The 11,496-nt window shown below is 45.5% G+C and overlaps 1 pseudogene across 1 annotated transcript in view; it reads left to right on the forward strand.

Moving 5' to 3' along the window:
* Positions 1–7,554, forward strand: part of LOC144894362 (zinc finger protein RFP-like) — a 46,830-nt pseudogene extending 39,276 nt beyond the window's left edge. Inside the window, exons 5-6 of the transcript XR_013625056.1 lie at positions 3,206–3,265; positions 6,888–7,554. The product of XR_013625056.1 is annotated as a zinc finger protein RFP-like (transcript). The remainder of the gene's footprint in view (positions 1–3,205; positions 3,266–6,887) is intronic.
* Positions 7,555–11,496: the final 3,942 nt, after the last annotated feature.

The following is an 11,496-nucleotide window of genomic DNA, read 5'->3' on the forward strand; positions in this document are numbered from 1 at the left end:
AAAATAAAACGCGCGATAATCGATAATGTCCTAAATTGGGACGTCCCCACACCAGACTTAAACACAGACACAGGACAGATAAATAAAAATAACAGGGTGTGTGTGTGTGTGTGTGTGTGTGTGTGTGTGTGTGTGTGTGTGCGTGTGCTGGCTTAGCTCAACCAGTCGGGGTTCGTCGGCTCTTCCGGTGCGTTGGCGAGAAGTAGGCCTCAGTCCGCCTTGTTCGCGCACTGCCAGGCCTCACTGGACGTCTCGAAAACGATTTACTGCGTAACACGATATTTCAAAAACTTGGTGAATGAGTTGGTTGGGTGACGATAACAAGCTGATTCGACTTTGGTTCAGGTCTGGATCCAGATCCGGTCTTTCAGTGGATACAAAACATAAACTGTGCAGCCTGGTGGAGGTATGTGCTCTACCAGGTGCCGTTCTAGTTAATTTTGTTATGATAAAGAAACATTGTGGACCAGAAATACAAGACTAACAGAATTTAAATCATTTTTCATAAGTTATAAAATTCATAACATGAAAGCCACAAAGTTCTAATCCGGGATTGTAGGGGGATCGGCCCGTGAGGGAGGGAAATCTTATTTTGTGCAGAAAACAAACATTTTACAGGTGAATGACGTCATTCGTTGAGATTGTGAAGAATCAGGACATGAACTTGGTGTTTGTGCAAAACTTAACATCCAAGTCGATGTTACTGATCATTCATTCACCGTTTTATTCTTCTCATGAACTGTAATTGTAAAAGTTTGTAAAAGTGGAGAATCTTTGTGTAAAAGTTGTTAAAATGAATTCTGCACAGTGAAGTGTAAGAACAATGTAGTCATGTTCACTATGTTTTTTCGTTGAAAATTTTGGTAGATTGGCAAAACTATACATTTTTGGAATACTCAGTGCATGAGGAATCCAAAAATTAATGTTTACATTTGCGTAGACACCTTTACGAAAATGACACTCAGGACAGTGATGAAGATCTGTAAAAGCATATTCCTGAACAGTATAGACCTCGTAGATCCTGTGTATAGGACTTATAGTTCAATCTGATAATACCTATAACTTCCTATAACAACCTATAACTTCAAAGGACTTGCAATATCATGTATTATGTAATACAGTTATATCACAAATATAAAGACAATGGTTTTCAATTACCTTTGTTTGTTGCTTTTCTATAATCCTGAGCACTATTTTGAGGCATTTATTGGATTCCTTGACCCAGAAAACATAGGATTAGCATATTTAATTAAGTCTCTAGGTTGACTAGAAGCCGAGATCGTGCAAAATATGTATTTTATGGCGGCCATTTTCAAAATCCAAAATGGCGGCCATGCAGGTGTCTGTGCAAATACCAACATTGATTTTCGGATTCCTTATGCTATAACCTTTCCAAAAATGTACAGGTTTGCTAATCTACCATGATTTTGAACGAAATATAATTTATTGACATGGTGAACCTGACTAATGTTGTGAATTTTCCTTCATGAATCGATGAAAATTATATTTTATTTAATACAATATGGAAGTTCCATGTCTTCCGCCATGTTTGTTATATTTAGATTTTTGGTTGAAAGATTTAAAAAATCTTCATGAACATAAAAACAATATAATTTCACATCTATATAATAATACCGTAAGGACTCGACTTTGTTATCCCTTTTACGCCACACCCAGTGACCCGATGCCCATGGCACTAATGGATTTACTATCTACGAACCGCGCCCTTTGTTTATCACTTACAGTCATACTCGAAAAATCTGAATTAGTCGACTTTGGGGCCCAAAAAGCATCCGATTAACGGCCGATACGACGCCATCTTACGACGCCATCGTATTGGCGTCTGCTGAGCGAAGGCGATGCGAGCCGTCCGCTGATTGGACAGTCGAGTGGTGTGAACCAAATGGTCTTTTTATTCCCTTGAACATTTTAAATTAGGATATATAAGGAAACGTCTTTATCGTCATTTTAATAAAGTTAAATGGTGTGACGTTTTAGAAGCGTTTTTTGAAGTTTGAAGTTTTTTCGAATTGAAGTGAAGAAGTTTTTGAAGTTTTGATTTTGGAAACGTTAAATGGAGAAACAGTTTCACAGGAAGAGAATGCGATGCGATGAAGAAGAATCCATCTTTATTTTATTTTTTTTAACCACAAAAGATTGAAGCTCCACGAAGTCAAGAATGTGAAACTACGTGAATGTAATAAAATAAAAATATACATAAACGACACAGTTATATGAAACAGTTTCACAGGAAGAGAATGCGATGCGATGTGATGAAGAAGAATCCATCTTTATTTTATTTTTTTAAACCACAAAAGATTGAAGCTCCACGAAGTCAAGAATGTGAAACTACGTGAATGTAATAAAATAAAAATATACATAAACGACAGAGTTCTATGGAATTTTAAATCGATTCATTTTCACATGAAGAAAATGAGGCGCAGAGGAAGAAGATGACTGCATCACCGGAATTCACCTCAGGTTTTTGGCGTATCTTTCAAGTTGTCGTGATTTTGTGAAAATCCTGAATATTCCTTTGGTTTTGTCGACACGTTTTGTTGAGAAGACGATCAACAAAACGTTTTCCTTTTTGATTGACAGGTTACAAATGTGTTCTTGAATAGCCGAAATGTCGCGTTTTTTAATTCAAGTTGAATAGGTCTTGAGGCCTTTATTAATAATCTATCTATATAAATATAATAATAGCGTAAGGACTCGACTTTGTTATCCCTTTTACGCTGCACCCAGTGACCCGATGCCCACGGCACTAATGGATTTACGATCTACGAACCGCGCTCTTTGTTTATCACGTACCGCCATACTCGAAAAATCGGAATTAGCCGACGTTGGGGCCCAAAAGCATCCGATTAACTGCCGATACGACGCCATCTTAGGATGCCATCGTATTGGCGTATGCTGGGTGAAGGCGAAGCAAGCCGTCCGCTGATTGGACAGGCGAAGGCGACAGCAAGCCGTCCACTGAGTGGACAATCCAGAGCATGCATTTGTGCCGGTGTCGGTGATCGTTGTTCATATACGCACTCTTCATCCTCATCTTTCTTCCCAACTCTTACTCGGACAAGCAAATCCCCTATGCCATCCATAATGGTACACTCTATCCATACACCACATCCTCCCTTCCGTGGATGTTCCACGGGTTTCGGCTAGTCTTGTAATATTTGTTAATCTTTAATCATTTCCACAGAAGGACCGGTGGAGCATCCGGAGAAGGTTGAGCTGGATCAGAACAACTTGAGAAGACTTTGTAAGTGAAAGGAAACGGGGAGGGGGTTCTTCTTCTTCGTTCCATTTAGATAATTTAAAATCCCATATTTTCTTCTTTTCATTCTTTCCTTTTTCTTCTGTTTTATTTCCCTCTTCATATTTTCCTTCACTCTATTCCACTTAGTTATTTTCCAACTCGATTTTCCCTCTTGCCAAGTGTCACAAAACCCAAGGTTTGTTTAATTGAACGATGTCCAACCAGGAGGAGGGGATAGTCCAAACTTGTTTGCTGATTAATGGCCTTTCTTAATCCCCATCCTGTCCTCCCTCCTCTCTCATCCCCCTCACTCTCTCTGCCCCTCCCTCTCTCTCCCCCTCCCTCTCTCTCCCCCTCCCTCTCTCTCCCCCTCCCTCTCTCTTCCCCTCCCTCTCTCTTCCCCTCCCTCTCTCTTCCCCTCCCTCTCTCTTCCCCTCTCTCTCCCCATCCCTCTCCCCGAATATCCCATCCCCTCCCTCTCTCTCCACCCGTCTCTCTCTGCCTCTCTCTGCCCACTACCCCATTCCCCCTCTCTCTCTTCCCCACTATCCCATCCCCCCCTCTCTCTCTCTCTTCCCCACTACCCCATCCCCCCTCTCTCTCTTTCCCACTTCCCCATCCCCCCTCTCTCTTCCCCACTACCCCATCCCCCTCTCTCTCTTTCCCACTACCCCATCCTCCTTTCTCTCTTCCCCTCCACCGCATCCCCCTCTCCCCCGCATCCCCTCTCTCTCCCCCTCTCTCCACCTCTCTCTTCCCCACTAGCCCATCCTCCTCGCTCTCTCTCTTCCCCACTATCCCATCCTCTCTCTCTCTTCCCCACTATTCCATCCCCCCTCTCTCTATTCCCCACTACCCCATCCCCCCTCTCTCTTTTCCCCACTATCCCATCCCCCCCCTCTCTCTCTCTTCCCCACTATCCCATCCTCTCTCTCTCTTCCCCACTATTCCATCCCCCCTCTCTCTATTCCCCACTACCCCATCCCCCCTCTCTCTCTCTTCCCCACTACCCCATCCCCCTCTCTCTCTTCTCCACTACCCCATCCCCCCTCTCTCTGTTTCCCACTACCCCATCCCCCCTCTCTCTCTTCCCCACTACCCCATCCCCCCTCTCTCTCTCTTCCCCACTACCCCTTTCCCCTCTTTCTCTCGTCCTCCCCTCTCACCAACGATGTAATTAGAACAAGATCTTTCTTGACAAATCCTGGTTCATTCTGTAACATAATCCGGTATAAATTGCTCGTTCGTCCCAGATAAAATTTACAATCCTGAAGGAATTTGTAAGATATTTCCCAATTCCTCACATCAACATCTTACATCAACAAACATTGTGGATCATATATCTATAATAATAAAAAGGTGTGTCTGTGTGTGTGTGTGTGTGTGTGTGTGTGTCTGTGTGTGTGTGTGTGTGTGTGTGTGTGTGTGTGTGTGTGTGTGTGTGTGTGGCCGGCCGTCTCCTGCATAACTCCAAAACCATGAAACGTACCACCCCCAAACTTTGCATATATACTTCTCCACCTCCTCTGGATTACATGAATGAAAACTGGGTGTTTGTGTGTTTCAGATAATTTATACTAACAGGCTTATCTTCGGTCAGCCTGCGTTCAGATCACTTAGCTTGGGGTCTTAATTCCCCCATTTTGTCCACTCAACTCAAGTATTCCCTGCGTCAGAACAGGTCGGTTTGTGTACAATAAAGCTTGCTTGAATGCTTGAGCTGCTTGGCGAGCGCTCTCCAAGCAGCTTGGTAATGGATGGAACACCCCTGCTTCCTCCTCAGATTGAGTCTATTTCATTTAGTTTCTTCATTTAAAGAGTAAAAATATGGGCAACACACCTGGCGCTCACCTGGTAGAATAACCAGTATACTGCACTGACTAAAGGTATTTTAAACACATTTTAATGGTCGCTGGAAGACAGGACAGCAGGGAGAATCAAACCAACATAATCATGAGACTTTAAACAAACAAAAACATACATATTTTGTGGTCCACCCTCCCCCCTCCCCCCCCCCCCCCCCCCCACCCCGTGATGTATATTTGTACATCACGGGTGGTGAAGGTTGTGGGGAAGTTTCATCGAAATAGTGTTTGTATTTTCAGAGGGGAAAAGCAAATTGCTATTTTGGGGTCAAACGTGGCTCCACTTTGACCCCCTGAGGCCCCGACTTTTTTTATTGCCCTGAACAAACTTCAGACCGAACACAACAAATACAATTTGTGCCAAATTTGGTCAAAATCTCATCAGCGGTTTCACAGAATAAGTTGCAAGTGTTTCCGGACGGACGACGCGCCATCGCAAAAGCTCACCTGAACTTTGTTCCAGGTGAGATAAAAAGTACGTATATCAACGAACGAAGCAGCCCCTCTCCCTCTCCCCCGCACCCCTCACCCCCCCTGTTCCTCGCCTTTGTTGTGCAATTTTATTTTCCCCCTTTTTGTCCGATCTGCTTTCATTATGCGACGCGTCACTTCCACATAAACAGATACATCGATACATATAAACACCGTTGTCTGTCCGCCATTGTTCCTTATCCACGGCGACATCTCATAAGTTACAAACTCCAGACTCAGGGTGCAAACACACCTTCATGAAGGGGAGAGGGTAACATCGGCAATGTGTCCACGGCATCACGTGGGGGCATGGGGGAGGGGGGGGGGGGGGAGGGAGTAACATCGTTAATGTGTCCACAGCATCACGTGGGGGCATGGGGAGGGGGGGGGGGGGGAGAGGGTAACATCGTTAATGTGTCCACGGCATCACGTGGGGGCATGGGGAGGGGGGGGGGGGAGAGGGTAACATCGCAATGTGTCCAAGGCTCACGTGGGGGCATGGGGGAGGGGGGCGGGAGGGGGTAACATCGTTAATGTGTCCACAGCATCACGTGGGGGCATGGGGGAGGGGAGGGGGGAGAGGGTAACATCGGCAATGTGTCCACGGCATCACGTGGGGGGCATGGGGGAGGGGGGAGGGGGTAACATCGTTAATGTGTCCACAGCATCACGTGGGGGCATGGGGGAGGGGGGGAGAGGGTAACATCGTTAATGTGTCCACAGCATCACGTGGGGGCATGGGGGAGGGGGGGGGAGGGTAACATCGTTAATGTGTCCACAGCATCACGGGGTGGGGGCATGGGGGAGGGGGGGGAGAGGGTAACATCGTTAATGTGTCCACAGCATCACGTGGGGGCATGGGGGAGGGGGGGGGGAGAGGGTAACATCGTTAATGTGTCCATAGGATCACGTGGGGGCATGGGGGAGGGGGGGAGGAGAGGGTAACATCGTTAATGTGCCCACAGCATCACGTGGGGACATGGGGGTGGGGGGGGGCGAGAGGGTAACATCGTTAATGTGTCCACAGCATCACGCGGGGGCATGGGGGGGGGGGGGGAGAAGGTAACATTGTCTGTCCGCCATTGGTCGTTATCCACGGCGACATCTTATAAGTTACAACTCCAGACTCGGTGTACAAACACACCTTTATGAAGGGAGAGGGTAACATCGGCAATGTGCATAAATAAATAAAAACAATTATTGTAATAAAAGTTTTTTTGTGATAAGAGATTAATGTGTTTGTTTTTGTCCGTTTGTCTAACAATGTCCGCGACCTGTCGTGTCCGCAGATGGACGGAGCCCGAGTCTGGACCCAAACTCTGCACATCGAGAGATCAAGATCTCCGGAGATCTCAGGTCGGCGACTCGAACCAGGACCGAGAATCAGCACCCGGAACATCCTGATCGGTTTGATGTTCATGCACAAGTTGTTTCCTGTGATTGTTTCTCCTCAGGTCGTCATTACTGGGAGGTCGATGTGAGGTCGAGTAGTTTGTGCGGAATCGGGATCTGTTTAAACTCCATGGGGAGAAAAGGGGGAAAGAGCTGGTTGGGAGAGAATCCCGAGTCTTGGTGTTTACGGAAACATTCTGACGAATTCTTCGCACATCATAACAAACGACGAACCTCCCTGTTCGTCCCGGGGGATCATGAACGGTTTGGGTTCTTCTTGGATTGCGAGGCGGGAGAGTTGACGTGTTTCGGGGACTCGCGGGTCCTGCACGTGTTCAGGGGGAACTTCATGGACCCCGTTAAACCCGCTATTGGGGTTTGGGATTATGGTTCCGTTCATTTTGTACATTTAGTGAAATAAACTTTCATCACGAACTGATCCGGTTATTTTGGGTCAAATCAATCAAATCATTTACCTGTTCATGACGATGTGATTCACCTGTTCATGACGATGTGATTACTGATTAATGTTTATATTATAATAAAGTTTATATAATTTAATAAGTTCATTGTTTATCTTATTTGATGTGAAATGAACTTTAACCCGAACTCTTCATTCTCCTCACGATACATTTCAGATTCTTCTTCTTCAAATGTGTGTTTGAATGGGATGTTTGAGTGAAGAAAGTCCGTCCAGGCAGATGAAACCCTTTGTGTTTACCTGGAATGGACCACCGCCGTTAATAGTGAAGGTGAGAGTGGGTTTGGATCAGATCACAGGTAGAATGTGGAACCCTGGATGGAATTAACAGAACGTTCAGCAGGTATACTTTAATCACACCGTGGAAACATGACCAGGTGACCTTTTGGGTGTTACTATATCTTTTGGTCCGATGAAGGGTTCACACCTGAAACGTCAGGTTCTCATTGTTTCCCACGGAGATTTTAATCTTAATCTTCATGGAAATCTCTTCCATCCAATCAAATCACAGAGATAAAATCATTTAATAACCGGTATAGTGACGTCACTAAGTTGATTTAGCATCATCAGGTGAATGCAAATTCCAGAGAAGGCGTCACATCATGTACTATGATTAACAATTAATATTCACCTCGCGGGAGGTAAATCGTGATCATACAGGTGCTGCCCTCAGGGCGACATTGCACTCCGGGTGAGGCAGGTTGGGGTTCACCCTCGAATTTCCCCAATTGGGGGAAACTCGACCCGACAACTCTTGGTCGTGGGGACTGAGATCTCACTATACCTGGATATTGAAACAAAGAACAGGTAAACACCTTCATGTTACACATTCACTAATTCACTTCTCTTTTTTATTTTACACGTCGACGCCACTGAATGTTGATATTACAACCTGTATGACGAATCTTCCCAGGTATTACGTTTGAATCGTGAGTGAAAAACCTGTGATAAAACATGTACGAAACGTGCTTTGTGACGTCACAATATCAAAACAATGTGCAGTGGAATTGAAAACAAGGGTGTTTCACACGTAGGATTATCCATCAATCCACGTTAGGGGCTCATCATGGTGTTTCACAGGTATGATGATCCATCAATCCACGTTAGGGGCTCATCATGGTGTTTCACAGGTAGAATGATCCATCAATGCGCGGTATGGGGCTCATCATGGTGTTTCACAGGTAGAATGATCCATCAATGCGTGGTAGGGGCTCATCATGGTGTTTCACAGGTAGGATGATCAATCAATGCACGGTAGGGACTCATCCTGGTGTTTCACAGGTAGGATGATACATCAATGTGCGGTATGGGGCTCATCATGGTGTTTCACAGGTAGAATGATCCATCAATGCATGGTATGGGGCTCATCACGGTGTTTCACAGGTAGAATGATCCATCAATGCGCGGTATGGGGCTCATCATGGTGTTTCACAGGTAGAATGATCCATCAATGCGTGGTAGGGGCTCATCATGGTGTTTCACAGGTAGGATGATCAATCAATGCACGGTAGGGACTCATCCTGGTGTTTCACAGGTAGGATGATACATCAATGTGCGGTATGGGGCTCATCATGGTGTTTCACAGGTAGAATGATCCATCAATGCATGGTATGGGGCTCATCACGGTGTTTCACAGGTAGAATGATCCATCAATGCACGGTATGGGGCTCATCCCGGACTCCCGGTGTTTCACAGGTAGAATGATCCATCAATGCTCGGTATGGGGCTCATCATGGTGTTTCACAGGTAGAATGATCCATCAATGCGCGGTATGGGGCTCATCATGGTGTTTCACAGGTAGGATGATCCATCAATGCGCCGTATGGGGCTCATGGTGTTTCACAGGAAGGATGATCCATCAATGCGCGGTATGGGGCTCATCACGGTGTTTCACAGGTAGGATGATCCATCAATGCGCGGTATGGGGCTCATCACGGTGTTTCACAGGTAGGATGATCCATCAATGCGCGGTATGGGGCTCATCACGGTGTTTCACAGGTAGGATGATCCATCAATGCGAGTACCGTCCCTCGGATGAACGTTAAACGGTAATCCCGTCTACCGACATTAGTTGTACGTTAAAGATCGCAAGGTGTACTTCGTGAAGTGTAGGTGAGCTATCGCCGGCATCCTGAACAAATTATAGAACAGATCCACTGTAACCTGCACAGGTCATTGATCCTCAACGTCACAGGTCACTGCACTCAGTCAATGACGCGACCTCGACACCTTGTGCCGTATTCAAAAGAAGAAAAAGAAGAACCCATGATTAATCACCATACCTGGTTCTGTTCTGAAGCCTCGTCAGTCCAAACACCATTGAACTTACCGCTCGTTTCACTCACAGTGAAATGTACCTGTAGAATTCTGTACCTGTATCTGGTGGTGGATGCTTCTTCATCACCATCAGGTATTGTGGGATACCTGCCACGTGTTTACTGTGTCCAGTAGATATCAGGTATGGCAGCATGTTTATACCTCAAGGTGCTGTTCCCACCTGCCAGCTCCTTCACCTTCCACACACCTTTTTAGTACGAGGACCATGTTGATGTACACGAGACACCTTGGTATCTCTTGGTTCTTGTACAAGTTTCCGGCCGCACAAGGAACGACTTTGCTGTCGATCTCTCCAGGTTAGACCACTCACCTTAGTCTGGAAGTGCTGAATTCCTGCCCATGGAGCTCTTCCAGGTGTTTTGGTTCATGGTCCTGAAGTGACAGCTTTCAACACCTCATCATCGTTCCCTGAATGTTGGTCGATGTTGTGGGAGGTGCCACGCGTTGTTGTACCTTCCAGTGTGTTCATGGAAGTCCAGGTTATCAATGGCACTTTGAGTGAATTTTCCACCTTTAAGGTTTGTGGGAATCAAGAGCTCACCTTGATCCTGGTCCTCCTCACTAGTCCGTGACGTACGGAAGCGATACATCTCTGGCTATTTGATACCTGATGATATTGTTAAAACGGTTCAATATTTTAACTCCTTCTTTACTCCTGGTTTGTTTAAGGTGTAATTGCTCGTGGGGATACCTGCTACAGGTGCACAAATACCTTGATCCATATTCAGCACTTTTTCCCGATTTCTCTCACTCAGTTCCAATTTAAGTCTGACTCATTCATCTCTGACTCATTCATCTCTGGAGTTGCATCAGTCACCATCCAGGTCACGTGATTGTCGAGGGACACAGGTACACATTCAGGTGCAGAATCATAGCGATGAAGAAACAGCGATGGATCACCTTCTGGATTCTTCTTCTTCTCGTTTCTCGCAGGTGTCCTTCACATCATTCCGGAATGATTTAGCAGAATGGTGGAAGATAACGTTCTATTCAGGATGAGCACCTGTGGTTGTGGATTCGTCACCACTTGCCTCTGCACGTTTCTTCAGGCAGGTAACCTTTGATAGAAGATAACCTGTTGACATACCTGATGAACAAATTATAGAAGATTTACCTTTTTGTGGGACTATCATGACCTTTGATCCACGGTGTGCGTCGTATTCTTCATTCCTTTTTGAGAATGGAGCACCTGTATAAAGTGGTATTCACTATACCAGGTACGGATAACCAGCACCTGTATTTGTGGTGAAGTGAACTCAGACATATGATTCTGTTCGGATTTTCAGATAAGTTACCATCTTTGTAAGAGGTGAACCACTGCAGAGCATCATCATGTACTGTATCACAGGTGTGTTTCATCTGCAGGTGAGACTTTGTCATATTTGTACACAAACAGGACTTATGCTACCTGAAGTCATTATCAATCATGTCACCACAATTGTCACCATATACCTGGATACGGTGTGTCATATCATCATCACCGAGTACCTTTTCTTGCTCCCATATCACATTTTGTCGATGATCCTTCGTACTCACAGGTAGTAGTTGATGTTCACCTGTGCGATCTCGTTCCTTCACACAAACGAAGCACTGATTTCTATGGTCTATGGATTTAGTAGCGGATGACCCAAGGTGGATCTACACGTGATGTTCCCAGAGTTCGTTTCTGCATTTTTGTCACATGTGTT

Source organism: Myxine glutinosa, chromosome 1 (genome assembly GCF_964187855.1).
Source record: "Myxine glutinosa chromosome 1, kmMyxGlut1.1, whole genome shotgun sequence".
NCBI classification, from domain to species: domain Eukaryota; kingdom Metazoa; phylum Chordata; class Myxini; order Myxiniformes; family Myxinidae; genus Myxine; species Myxine glutinosa.